We start from the raw sequence: 13504 nt of genomic DNA, 5'->3' as shown, positions 1-13504 counted from the left end.
AGCCTAAGTGCATATGAAGAAATGTAGGGAAAGCAGTTTGAAGCTTAGGAAATGGAAGATTTCAGACTTCCTACTGCCCTCCAATTTAATGTTATACATATTCTCCATGGTGAAGATTTAAAGCATATAAATCATTAGGTTGATAGATGAAAAGTTATACTCTAAACACATTTTACTAATATTTGTATTATATTTATATCAATTATATAAGATTTTTGGCTTTGTATGTATATGTTTAAAAGTTTAACACGAGGTATAGATATAAATGGGGATAGCTATATTGATTTACGCATATGATTAAAAGAATACATATTGGTGTATTAATTTATGATTAAAAGAATAAATCCACAAAAGTGTTCTGGGTATGTCAGGGTGAGGAATTTACCCTCTGGCAGGGTACAGGCATTTGCAAATAGTTATTAAACTGCATAGTAAGTACAATGATAAAAGGTATGGAAAAAAGTACTCGAGAAAGAAGAAGAAAGAATAGAAGGGGGTGGAAGCTGGGATGGCAAAGGCTTCCAGAAGAGATAACACTTAAGTTGAGCCCTATTAAAATGCATGATAAATATAACTATTAAAACATTGAAGATAGAGATGGCAGAAGATGGGAAGGGAGCTGGTGAGAGATAGGAGAAGGATTATTGGAAGATAGTGGACTTTACTGGAACTGTGGAGGGTGAGTAGAATTCTGACAAACAAAAATGCAGCAAGGTATCTAGATTGTGAACTAGCAGGAGGAAAGTCACAAATGGGGAACATGCTGGACATATTCTGCAATATTCCCGTTTGATTTGATGTGAGCTCATAAGAGGGAGATAAGGCTGGAAAAATAGGTTTGCACCAGACTGTAGACCAAAATGCTAAATTGAGCTGGCTGGACTTTCATCTGTAGGAAGATTCTTTCAGCAGCAATGCATAGGAGGGGTTAGAAGGTGGAGAGACCAGAAGCAGAGACATGTACTATGTGTCAAGAGGCAGCAATTGAATTCTAATAGCTAGGGGCAGATTTAATAAAGTCCTAAAGGCCATGGCAACAGTAATAGAAAGTAATGGGAACGGATGCAAGAGACATTGTAGATGAGGAAACAAGACTTGGCACTTGGCCCCATGTGGGGAGGAGGACAGAAGAGGGTTTCAGAATGAGCCGAGTTGGAGTCCATGTCGTGAGGGGGAAGGTAGTACCAATGACAGACATGGCTATCACTGCAGTACCAGTAGGGCTGTCAATTGAACTAAGGTGTTGAAAGCACGGGGAGATTGACATTTGCAGCAGTCTTGGGAATTAAGAGCCTGGAGAATAGGAGAAACTCAGCTATTGAGTCTACCACACTGTCTGGAGATAGTGCTGACAGGATAAGAAATTAACATGTTTAGAAAGAAATGATTAGTTTTCAAAATGTGGCAAGGCCACAGAATACACCCCTTAAACTCCCAGATCTCAATCAAGCCACTTTAATCTTTCATTAGCTTAATTTTCTCAGTTGTACGATGTGAAATAGTGCTAGTTCGATGCCCATCTCCTAGATTTTGGGATTGTATTAAGGGTATAGTTTTGGTCAAAAATCTGTATAGGAGACTGTACAAACAAAGACATATTTTTATTATATTGAGAAAACTTCAAAAAATATATAGCTAATACTTTAATTTTTGCAATTATACATTATAAGATGTTCTAAATTCAAAAATTTATTCAAATAATTAGCTTTTATTAAGTTTTTACTCTGTTCCAGGCACGATTTTAAGTACTATTTAAGTGTTAAACAATTTAACTTTTAAGTTATCATCATGACATTGTGGCATTTTCGTTTTACAGATGAGGAGACCAAGGCTCAGAGAAATCAAATGGCATGTTTAAATCTGGGATTTGAACCCAAGCACTCAGGCTTCAGAGCCAGGCTCCTATTCACTAGTCCATTGCCTCCATCCGCTTCAGACCATGCTTCATTTTGTTATTGCATTTGTATTAACATGGCTTTCTTCAATACAGACCACTCTATTTCTAAAGCTTGTGTGGTCCAGATGCATGGCCTTTCCTTCCACACATTCTCATTTTCTGAAGACAAATTGATTGTGGACTGGTACTGAGTATTATAGGAAAAATTGACATGGCAGGAGAAAGCGTTCAGACTTTGGATCTAATCCAAATGCTTTAAGTCAAGCATTCTGTCTTGTTAACTGTGTGACCTTGAGAAAGTTGTTTACCACCCTTAACCCTGGCTCTTCATCTGTAAACACAGAGCTGTAAGAGAGTGAAATATGTGTGAAATACTTACAGAGTGTTTGGCTCATAAAAGTCCATCAACAGGGCTAACAGTAGGCGCTGTGTGGAGAACCCACAATAGTTTATAGGAGCCCACAAAAATGTTTTAATTTCTTTTAAAATCAGATGGTAAAAATGAACTTTTGGTTAAATAAAACGTTTAATATATGATGTTGATACATAATCTTTATACCAAAATAATAGTATAAATGATTTTTAATTTTTTTTTAATGGAGCAAAAGTGTCTTGGGTCATGAAAGTCATAACTTAGTCCTGGCAATCACTTCTTACTTAGATCCCTTAAACCTCTTCTAGTGTCTGAGCCATGATGCTTTCCCCAATCATTTTGATTTATTTATTAGCCAACTAATTCCTAGCCTGTGTAAATTAAAATAAACTTAAAACTGACATTTATATTCCTCACCCAACGATAATTTTCTAACACCTCCCTCTTAAGTAATAGTTCATTATTTCCTCTTCTGGGCTACCTCTGTACTGTGGTTAAACTTCTCACACCATACTTAAACTATTAATTTACACACCTGTGTCTTCTATGCCATCCAAGCAGCTTGAGAACATGGATTGTGTCCTGTCCACCCCTATTTCCCTAGGAACCAGCAGAGTACATGGCACATAGAATGGTGTTCATAAAAGTTTGGCAAATTAAGTTGATTCTGTTTGCAACACTTACATTGTATTGCCATTCATAGACTAATTGCTCTTTGTAAATGTGCTTTGTAACTAAGATTTCACCTAAAACTTTAGATATCTGAAATGAAAATTATCATTTATCCTGCAAGATTAGCTCCTCCTTAATACTTTTCAATACTTTATAGCATTACTCTCTACCATCCTTATTATTCATTAAAAATTGAAAAGTAAAATAAATTATTTGTCAAGACTTCTTCCCTCACTTGCTAAATTAATTTAATTAACAAAGGGCCTATGAAAGTGGTCAAGGTTCTTAGATATCTTTATATATGTATCCCCATGTTATAAATGATTCTATGTCCCACTCATCTAATGGAATACGGTGTGAGAGTGAAAAATGAGTCTTAATTCTAAAGTACCAAAGACATACCAGTATTATCTTATTACAGAATGGGAGGCAACATACAGGGTGGGGCAAAAGTAGGTATACAGTTGTGAGTATGCAAAACAGTTTATTCTTGTATTGATATTATTTATTTATTATTTTCCACATACCATAACTAGGGTTGAAGCATCTAATTTTAAGGACAATGGCTTTTCTTATTTTATTTTGGATTATCTCTAAAAGTTTCATTCCTCTGAAGAAGAGCAGAAGACATAATACATTATTAGGTAATTTGTTCCTGATTATTTGCCATCCTGTAGTTTTGCTTTTTAAGAGACTGCCAAATTTCATTTTGTTTTTCACTTATTTTAATGCTTTCTACTCTCTGATTTATAACTTTCTCAGGCGTAAAGAGTTTTTTACATCTTAAAGGTTTGTAGTGCACGGAAGAATGAGGCACTAGAGGAGAAATACACTGTTTGCAGTTTGGATAATTGTGGATGATGGTACCAATTACATCAAAGAGGTTGGAGAAAATGACACTTGTTTCCCTTCTCTAATCCCATTCTGCACAATAGCATGTAACAAGCTTGGTTACTTGCAGAGATTATTTTGCATTCTTCGTATCTCTCTGAAAGAGGTTGGTTTTAGCTATGGAAAACCAATGTATGCTCATGTATATAGGATGCAATTTCATAATGTTGGCATGGTTTAATACTTGGAATCTAATGTTTTTGGATCCTTCTAAAGTTGTTTAAATTGCTAATTATAAAGGCAGGATGACTGGTGAGAAAAATGGGTAATTAGTAACTCAATATGAGGGTGTACAGGATGACTTTCTTATTTTAGTATAACAATGGATAGTGTGTACTGTTAGCATGACATTTTTTAGTTGGCAGAGTACTTTTATGTGCATTGTTTCTTGTGATGCTTACAATCTCATGAGGAGGGTACTATTATCATCAATATTTTAAAGAAGATGAAATTGTACTATGTGGACCTTAAGTGACTTAAACAGCTAGCAGATTTAGGACCAAATTCTGGGTCTTCGTATTTAAATGACCTTAGTGCTTCTAAGCCCTTGATGTCAGTAAGATCCAACCACAGCCCCAGTGACACAATTGGAAGGCAGTCAAAAACAACCTTTCTCTGACCCTTCCCAGGCTCACCTTCCTGATATCTCATGCACCTTCATTGACCACTTGGATATTAATCCATGCTTCACTTTCTCTGACTTGGGTATTATATGTAGTCTCTACCATATTTTGAGTTTGGTCTGAAAGAAGTCACATTTCTTTTCTTTGTCAGATTAATAGCTCAAGAAATTGCATACCAGTATATCAAAATAGTTTCTCTTTCCTAAGATTTTCCACTCCTGCTTAATTATTCAGGAAACTTAAAGCTTGCTAAATTCAAAGGGGAGTCATTCTACCTTCCAACTGCAGGCAGAGAACACATTTGAATTGAGCCATTCATTCTCATTGTTACTTCTGGTTGCTACACGCAGTCTTGCTGTGGTGGGCTCACCTTGCAAAGCTCTGCCACTAATGTTTGTTCCGCGTTACCCAGTTGCTTTTGTAGGAATATGTCTGTCACCAGAGCACAGGGATACCTGATGTTGGGTGCCAGGGTCACAGCCCCTTTGGTTCACATTTGCAGGTCCAGTCATTGTTCCCCAAAGCAGGGTGGCCTTGAGTCAGAATGCCTGAGTTAGGAGTGCTTCTTGCATAATCTTCTCTCAAAAACATCTATGTCCAAATGCAAGCCTCTAGTTAGCATGCTCCCTTTCCTCAAGGCCATTTTATTTCAGCTTCTTATTGCTCTCTCCTGTCGCAGAGTTTTGGTGGCGGTCATCCTGATCCATCTTAACAGGTCTTTCAAACTCTGAATTGTAGGGAGTAAGGCTAGGTTCTTTCTTCTGGGAACATCAGGGGTTTCAGCAAATGGCAATTTTGATCGTATTCCAAATCCTCCCACTCCTGTCTTCAAGGAGGAAGTTGCCTTTATGCCTCACCTTCACATGAGTAAGAGGAAACCTACAAGAGGCCAAGAAAATCAGTGTCTCTAACTCTACCTGAAAATGCTGATATCATTTAAAAATAACCCCCCACTGGGCATCCACTTAATCTGTCTAAACATGCCTTCATCGTGCTTCAGCCTGGATAATGCTATACAGTTTGCACTTGTACCTTTGCTTTGCACAAAACCCACTGAGGCAGTTATGACACATATTATTCTCTACAATGCCTGGTAGAAAGATTGAAGACTATACATTGGACTCATTACAAATAGCTGGTTAGGGAGTATGTTAGTGTCCTGGGGCTGCTGTAACAAAGTACCAAAAACTGGGTGGTTTAAACAACACAGATCTGTTGTCTCACAGTCCTGGAGGCCAGACTTCCAAACTCAAGGTGTTCACAGAGCCAGTTCCTTCTGAGGGCTGAGGAGGAATTCGTTTAAGAACCATTTCCTGAGCTTCTAGCAGCCTCAGGAGTTCCTTTGGCTGGTACATGGCATTCTTCCTGTAGCTTCACAGGGACTCCTCTCTATGCATGTGGGTCTGTGCCCAAAGGGTCCCTTTTTATAAAGACACCAGCCATTTTGATTTAGGACCACACTAATGACCTCGTCTTAACTTGATCATCTGTAAAGACACTATTTCCAAATAATATTCACAGGACTTTCACACCTTTTATGGGGGATAAATATCAACTTATAACTGACTTAAAATCACACATAAAAACAAAACAAATCTCTTATAAAAGTAATATATGTCTAGTGTGAGGAGAAATAGATAAGTGCACACACTCACAATCTGAGGGGAGCGCAGATTAGAAATTAGGTTTTCTGACACTAACTACAATAGGGTTTGTACTATATTCTGAAGCCTCTGGTAATTTAATTTTTTCCAGTAATTATTTATTTAGGAATGTACTTAGTTGCTTTAAGTTTAATGGTTTCTGATTCTTCTACAGATTTGTCAATTATAAATTTTCTTTAAAGAATTCTCAACTGAATTTTTATTCAGTACCTTAATATAATTGGTTTTATAAGAATTATTTCTAAGTATCTTTGAAATATATTTTTTCAACAAAAAAGTTTGTCAAGTTTTTAAAGAAAAGCAAATAGGGGAACAATACCTATAGGCAATATAGAATACTCCCATTTGAAATCTTATGTTTATTTGTGTGTGTGTGTGTGTTTGTGTGTGTGTGTGTGCATTTTTCTGGTCATATTACCTAAGAATTCTAGAATGAAAATTTTATTTACTGTTGTTTACTTATGGATTTAGGTCCCTTATCAACTCACAGGGCTATCCCATAAGAAAGTAATTTTTTTTTAATTAAATCTTTATTGTTCAGATTATTACATTTGTTCCTCTTTTTTCCCCCCATAACTCCCCTCCTTCCAGCTCCCACCCCACCCTCCACCCTCACTCCCCACCCACTGTGTTCATCCATAGGTGCATGATTTTTGTCCAGTCACTTCCCGCATCTCCCACACCCCTTTTCCCCCCAAGAATAGTCAGTCTATTCCCTTTCTATGTCCCTGATTCTATTATAATCACCAGTTCATTCTGTACATCAGGTTATTTATTCACTTGATTCTTAGATTCATTTGTTGATAGATGCATGTTTGTTGTTCATAATTTGTATCTTTACCTTTTTCTTCTTCTTCCTCTTCTTAAAGGATACCTTTCAGCATTTCATATAATACTGGTTTGGCGGTGATGAACTCCTTTAGCTTTTCCTTATCTGTGAAGCTCTTTATCTGACCTTCAATTCTGAATGATAGCTTTGCTGGATAAAGTAATCTTGGTTGTAGGTTCTTGGTATTCAGCACTTTGAATATTTCTTGCCATTCCCTTCTGGCCTGCAAAGTTTCTGTTGAGAAATCAGCTGACAGTCGTATGGGTATTCCCTTGTAGGTAATTGAGCCTCTTTCTCTTGCTGCTTTTAAGATTTTCTCTTTGTCTTTTGCTCTTGGCATTTTAATGATGATGTGTCTTGGTGTGGTCCTCTGGATTCCTTTTGTTTGGGGTTCTCTGCGCTTCTTGGACCTGTAAGTCCATTTCTTTCTCCAGATGGGGGAAGTTTTCTGCCATTATTTCTTGAAATAGGTTTTCAATATCTTGCTGTCTCTCATCTTCTGGCACTCCAATAATTCTGATATTAGACCGCTTAAAGCTGTCCCAGAGGCTCCTTACACTATCTTCACACTTTCGGATTCTTTTTTCATTTTGCTTTTCCAATTGGGTGTTTTTTGTCGAATCTTTTGTTTGATTATTGTGCTCCTCTGGTCTGCTATTGGGTATAATATTCTTTATTTCAGTCCGTGTATGCTTACTTTCTAATTTCTTTATCGTAGCATCGAGGGTCTCATTAGTTTTCGTGAGGCTCTGCACAAATTTATGGCAAGCCCTCAAAATTGCGATTCTTAGCTCCATATCCTCCATTTCTGTCATGTTTTTTTGTCTCCGCATCTTTTATGCTTTCTTGGTGCACCCCCTTGTGGTCTCTGTGCGCAGTCTTGTTCTAGCCAAGCCTTAATTGTTGTAGTTAACACTAGAGGGGTTTGACCACCAGGCTGACTGGCTATAGGAATCAGCTGTATGGAAAACGTCTGCCTTCTGGGGAGGCGCTAATCCAGCCTTTGCCTGAGGCGATCGGCAAATGGCTGTGCGCAGGGTTTGGGTGGGGCAGGATCAACAGGGCGGGCAGAGGGAGCAGTTATGGCCACGCTCAGTCCCGTTCCCAGAGGCTCTGCTTCTCAGAACCCCGGCAGCCGCTGCAAACTTCGGAGAGAAAGCTGCCCTCAGGTTCTAACTGATGCCGGATAATCCCGCTTCTCCCGTTTGAGTCTGGGTCCCTAGAGACTCGCCCGGATCTGGAGCCCAGAGTCTGAGACTCACTCCCGACAGAAAACGACAACCGCGCCCTCAGCCACCAGCCCGCTTTGTGCGCGCACCTCGGTACCTTTGTATTTTCCACACTGCGCCGCCTCTGAGCCTCGATTTGCTGTTCTCTTTCCTTCTAGTTGTAGAGTCTCTCTTCAGCCAGCCTTCCTGTGGTTCTGGGTGATGTCCGTTCAGTCTTTTAGTTGTATTTTTGAAATGGTTGTTTGCGGCAGCGGTCTCCGGTGTTTACCTACGCCGCCATCTTGGTCTCCTCTCAAGAAAGTAATTTAAGAGTTATAAAATAGAATACTTGTTACTGTTTGAAACCATGGCCATAATAATACTGAGATGCTTACTAAATTTAAACAAGTGAATTTAGCTGTCATATTTTCTATGTCCATATAATTAAAAATGTACCACAGTAGTTAGAAAAATGGGCTTTGAAGTAAGAAAAAAAAATATTGATAAGTCTGAGCTCAGCCATTATTATCTGAGTGACCTAACTTCCAAGCCTCAGCTTTCTCATGTCCAAAATTGAAATGATAATCCCCATATTTCTCATAGGCCTTTTGGGGAAATTGTTTAAGAAAATGTATGTATCATGTTGACAATAGTGTCAAGCACTTTGTGAGCAGACATTAAACATCAACTATGCTGTCACCACAAATTAAATTAATTAGTTACACTGAAATTACAAAATATATACATACATATATATATATATATATATATATATATATATATATATATAATTACTATTTTACATTATAAAATTAAAAACCTGGGTCTGAAAAACAGGAGTTGCTGTGATTCTATGCTTAGACCAATATTAGAGTGTTCATAATTGCCAATAGATTATTATTGTTTTATGTCAGAGAATATAAATATAGGTGTGTTGTTTTAAATAGTTCTTTCTGTAGCAATAATAATTGTAATTAAGTTAAAAGTTACCTTGAGTCATAAGATTTTAGAAATTAAAAAAAAACAGACACACACTTTATTTTGTCATTTGGCTATTGATTTTTGCTTTCTTTAACTTTCTGTTGTTTTAATTTGTTAATTAGAGTAACTTAATTTCCTGATGTTATTTATTTTATTTTTCAAGTGCTAGGCTACTGACTTAAAATCACACATAAAAACAAAACAAATATCTGTTATAAAAGTAATATATGTCTATTGTGAGGAGAAATAGGTAAGTGCACACATTCACAAAAATCAAGCCACCTGTAGTCTCGCACTCCACACATGGTTTCAAACAGTAACAAGTATTCTATCTATTTTGAGATAGCATATTTTAATATTGTCTTCTGACTTGCACCGTATTTTGGTAAATCAGATTTAATCTGTATTGATACCCTCTTCTGCCTGGCCAATGTGTTTCACTGCAGAATGCCTGGGAGAGAACCCAGGCAGAAGCAGAGTCAACAGGGCCTCCATATCCACTTCACAGCCCAAGGTTCCTGGTATATAGAGATGGCTCCCAATAGGTCTGCTAAAGTAGCAAGAATTCATAAATTGAAATTTATTTTTATTGTCTCCTGTTGTCAACTGGAGAGAAACAAGCTCTGAGGCACCTAAGAAGTATTGTGACTTAAAGTAATGCTACCCCAAGTTCATCTCTCATGACTTGACCTTCATCCTCTGTCTATCACTCTCTCCAACTCTATCCCCATCTCTCTTCCAAAGTGCAGCTAATGGAAATTTATTTCATTGGAGTATGTCTCTCCTCATTGTACTATTAAAGATTCAAAATCCTTTATCTGCAATTCTGGAATGGTTTTCAGAGTCCAAAAAGTTCAAAGAACCAAAGTATTTTTATAACTTCACTAATGTGAAGCTATTTATATTTATTTTTTATCATACTTGATGTTAATATTCATATGTTTAGCTACTAAAATATAAATGTGCTTGATTGCAGGATATTGACCCAGATGCTACTGGGGGTGTTATATAGCTTGTGATAGATGCACTAGATTAACTTTCTAAAATCCAAAAAGCCCAAGTTATAAACACAACCAGTCCCGCTGGTCTTGAATAAGAGTTGGACTTGCATTAGCCCAAAGAGGTGGCCAAGGGCCAATGTAATGAGGAGGAGGGCATGAGGAGGCATTTCTGTCTCAATTCTAATTCTGTTCAGTGCTCACATTGCTCTTATGAAAATGAAAGCATAAACACTCTGCAGCCTCCTACTTTTTATTTCATCACTTTTTCACCATGTCTTGTAGACCAAGACAGGTTTCCTGAATTCCTTAACTTAATCTTTGTGTTTCTGCTAATGATATGTAATAGATTTTCGCCCTCAAATAAATATTTTTCCATTGTGATCAACACAACACAACAATTAGGCTAAAATGATCCTAGAGCTACTTTATTAATGCTACCTATTTGTGAGGACAGTAAATCAATAAATCCATGCCATAGTTTTGTCTGCATTGAAAGCAACTCTAAGGAATACCAAAAGATCGCAGTTAAAGATTATGGAAAGAAGAGAATAAAGAACAGAAGCAGAAGATGAATAAAAGAACAAAGAGATGTTTTAACTCATGGTAGACGGGTGAATTATTTTAAATTGTTGTTAAAATTACCAGGTACATATCTACCAATGATATATCAGTTTTTCACTCTATAACACACTGTGTGAAGGCTCTGTATTATTTCACCCTTGGGTTCCATAAATTTCACAGCAATGCTCATTTGCTAGTTACAGAATAAAGGGAAATGAAAGATAAGGCATTTCTTATTCTAAATTGGCCCTACAATGCCAGGTGAAGACTATAAAGCATAGTTCCCTCCTCAGCACTACTGGCATTTTGGGCCAGATAATTCTTTGCTTTCTAGGGCTGTCCAGTGCTTTGTAGCAAGTTAGCACCATCCCTGGTCTCTACACTCTAGATGTCAGTAGCCCTCCCTCACTGCCCCAGTTGTCACAAGGATCATTTTCTCCATATATTGTGATATATACCCTGGGGACAAAATCATTTCTGCTGATCCCATAGAAAATCACTGCTAGGAGATAGTTCTTGTGTGTTTTGGAGGTTTCAGCAGGTAGAGGAAGTGCTGCCATTTTGAAAAATTTATATTTGAGGAGAGGAATAATATACTTTGCATCTCGTTCATTCATTCAACTATTTATTGATCACTGATAATGTGCTAATCTTATATAATAAAAGGCTACTATGCAAATCAACCAAATGATGGAATGACCAGTCACTATGATGTGCACAACCACCCGGGGGCAGACACTCAATACAGGAGCTGCCCCCTGCTGATCACTGTGCTCCCACAAAGGGAGCACCGCTCAGCCAGAAGCTGGGCTCATGGCTGGCGAGCGCAGAGGTGGCTAAGGATGTCCAACTGATGGCCATCAGTCATACATCCCCCAAGGGCTCCCAGACTGTGAGAGGTCAGAGGCTGGGCTGAGGGACCTCCCAAGTACATGGATTTCATGCATGGATTTCGTGCACCGGGCCTCTAGTGATATATAATAGATTTTATGGGTGCTCAAATAGTTATGAATAAGAAAGTAAGGTTCCTAATTCTCATGGAATGTGACTTCTGGAAGTAAATAACTTGTAAATAATTAGTTAATCCGTAACCAAGTGTATGAATAATATAATTTCGAATAGTGAAAGGACTGTAATGAAATAGGTAATTGGGCAGAGTGACTGGAGATTAGATGAATGCTACTTTAGACAGGATGGCCAGGGAAACTTTCTCTAACGAGGTGTTTTGAGTTGAGAAAGAGACTGATCCAAGGGATGTGTACCCCAGAAGAAGGGGATAAGAAAGATGACTGGATGGATGATATGCATGTTAGTTCTGTTTAATGACAGTGAAAAGGCCAGTTTGACAGGAACCAAGTTTAAGGAGTGGTACTTGATGAGGTTTCAGTGTTAGGTGGGGTCTGTGTGCCACAGAAAGCCATTTGCTCTCATAATTGCAATGGGCAGCCATTAGAGGTTTTTAAGCAGAGGAATTAGCAAGTTCTCATTTAAGATTTTAAAAAGACCATTCTCGGGATAAGAATGAAAGTGGAGGAAAGAAATGAGAGATGTTAGTAGTTTGAGGTGGAGCTTTAACATTAGAAACAGAGAAACAGGAGGATTCAAAATATATTAGAGAAGTTGAACCGCTGGTAGTAGTTGTGTTGATGTTGGGGTGAGGAGTCCAGGATGATTCCTGGGTTTAAGGCATGATCATTTGGAAAGATTATGCCATTGACTGAGGTGCAGATTCTTGTTGGGGGACTAGCTGGTTTGATATATGTGTAGGGGGTGATGGCCAGAGCACTTAAAGGTCATGACTTCCCTCTCTTCTGTCTTTTTGCTTTGTGGTTATTCAAGTAGTTAGAGCAGTGATGACAAACCCATGACACGCGTGTCAGAGGTGACACGCAAACTCACTTTTTTGGTTGATTTTTCTTTGTTAAATGGCATTTAAATATATAAAATAAATATCAAAAGTATACATCTTTGTTTTACTATGGTTGCAAATATCAAAAAATTTCTATATGTGACACGGCACCAGAGTTAAGTTAGGGTTTTCAAAATGCTGACACGCTGAGCTCAAAAGGTTCGCCATCACTGATTAGAGTGTGCATCTTTTTTAAATTTATTTTTCCAGTCTTCACCTAAGGACATGATTTTTATTGATTTTAGAGAGAGGAAGGGAGAGGGAGAGGGAGGGAGGGAGGGAGGGAGAGAAAGAGAGAGAGAGAGAGTCACCGAGAAACATCAATCAGTTGCCTCCCACATATGCCCCAAACAGGAATCAAGTTGGCAACCTGGATATGTGCCCTGAGCAGGAATCAAACCAGCGACCTTTTGGTGGCCAGGAGGATGCCCCACCAACTGAGCCAAAACAGCAGGGGCTTAATTTCTTTTGAAAATGTACATCTTTTTTAGGTTTTTTTTCATGAACCTCCTACTCTGAACTTCATTGCATCTTAATTTTGAAATGCCAAACACTAGGAAGCATCGTTTTTTCCTTTGTGAAAATATTTATGTATATAAAGGTTACACAAGTGACCAGTTCTCAGTAAATCATGTGTTCGGACTTACAGTTCCAGGGAAAGTGATGGATTTACATGGAAACAGATATCCTCATGTTGCTTCCCCTGCCTGTGATCACTGATTCGTGTGGATAACATGGCTGTCTGGGGGCATGGGCCATGAAGCAGAATGAAGCTACTTTTTCTATGCTGGAGAGAAAAATACCAAGAATTCATATTTTAACACATGGAATTACCCAGAAAAAAATATTCAAGAACATAATCTCATAATCTCTTTCCAGTGAATGATTAAGAAGC

General features: G+C 38.0%; 1 protein-coding gene and 1 pseudogene across 3 annotated transcripts in view; one reads left to right on the top strand and one right to left on the bottom strand.

Annotated features, from left to right (window-relative positions):
• LOC139014267 (lysine--tRNA ligase pseudogene) overlaps positions 1–5811 on the bottom strand; it is a 44177-nt pseudogene extending 38366 nt beyond the window's left edge.
• MACROD2 (mono-ADP ribosylhydrolase 2) overlaps positions 1–13504 on the top strand; it is a 1930060-nt gene that overhangs the window by 545833 nt on the left and 1370723 nt on the right. The window lies entirely within an intron of this gene.

The sequence above is a fragment of the Myotis yumanensis genome, unplaced genomic scaffold, assembly GCF_028538775.1.
Source record: "Myotis yumanensis isolate MYYU_CA2020_CCGP unplaced genomic scaffold, mMyoYum1.0.hap1 SCAF_7, whole genome shotgun sequence".
NCBI classification, from domain to species: Eukaryota; Metazoa; Chordata; class Mammalia; order Chiroptera; family Vespertilionidae; genus Myotis; species Myotis yumanensis.
Note: the sequence above shows the minus strand (reverse complement) of the source record. Positions and strands in the feature narration are given on the sequence as shown.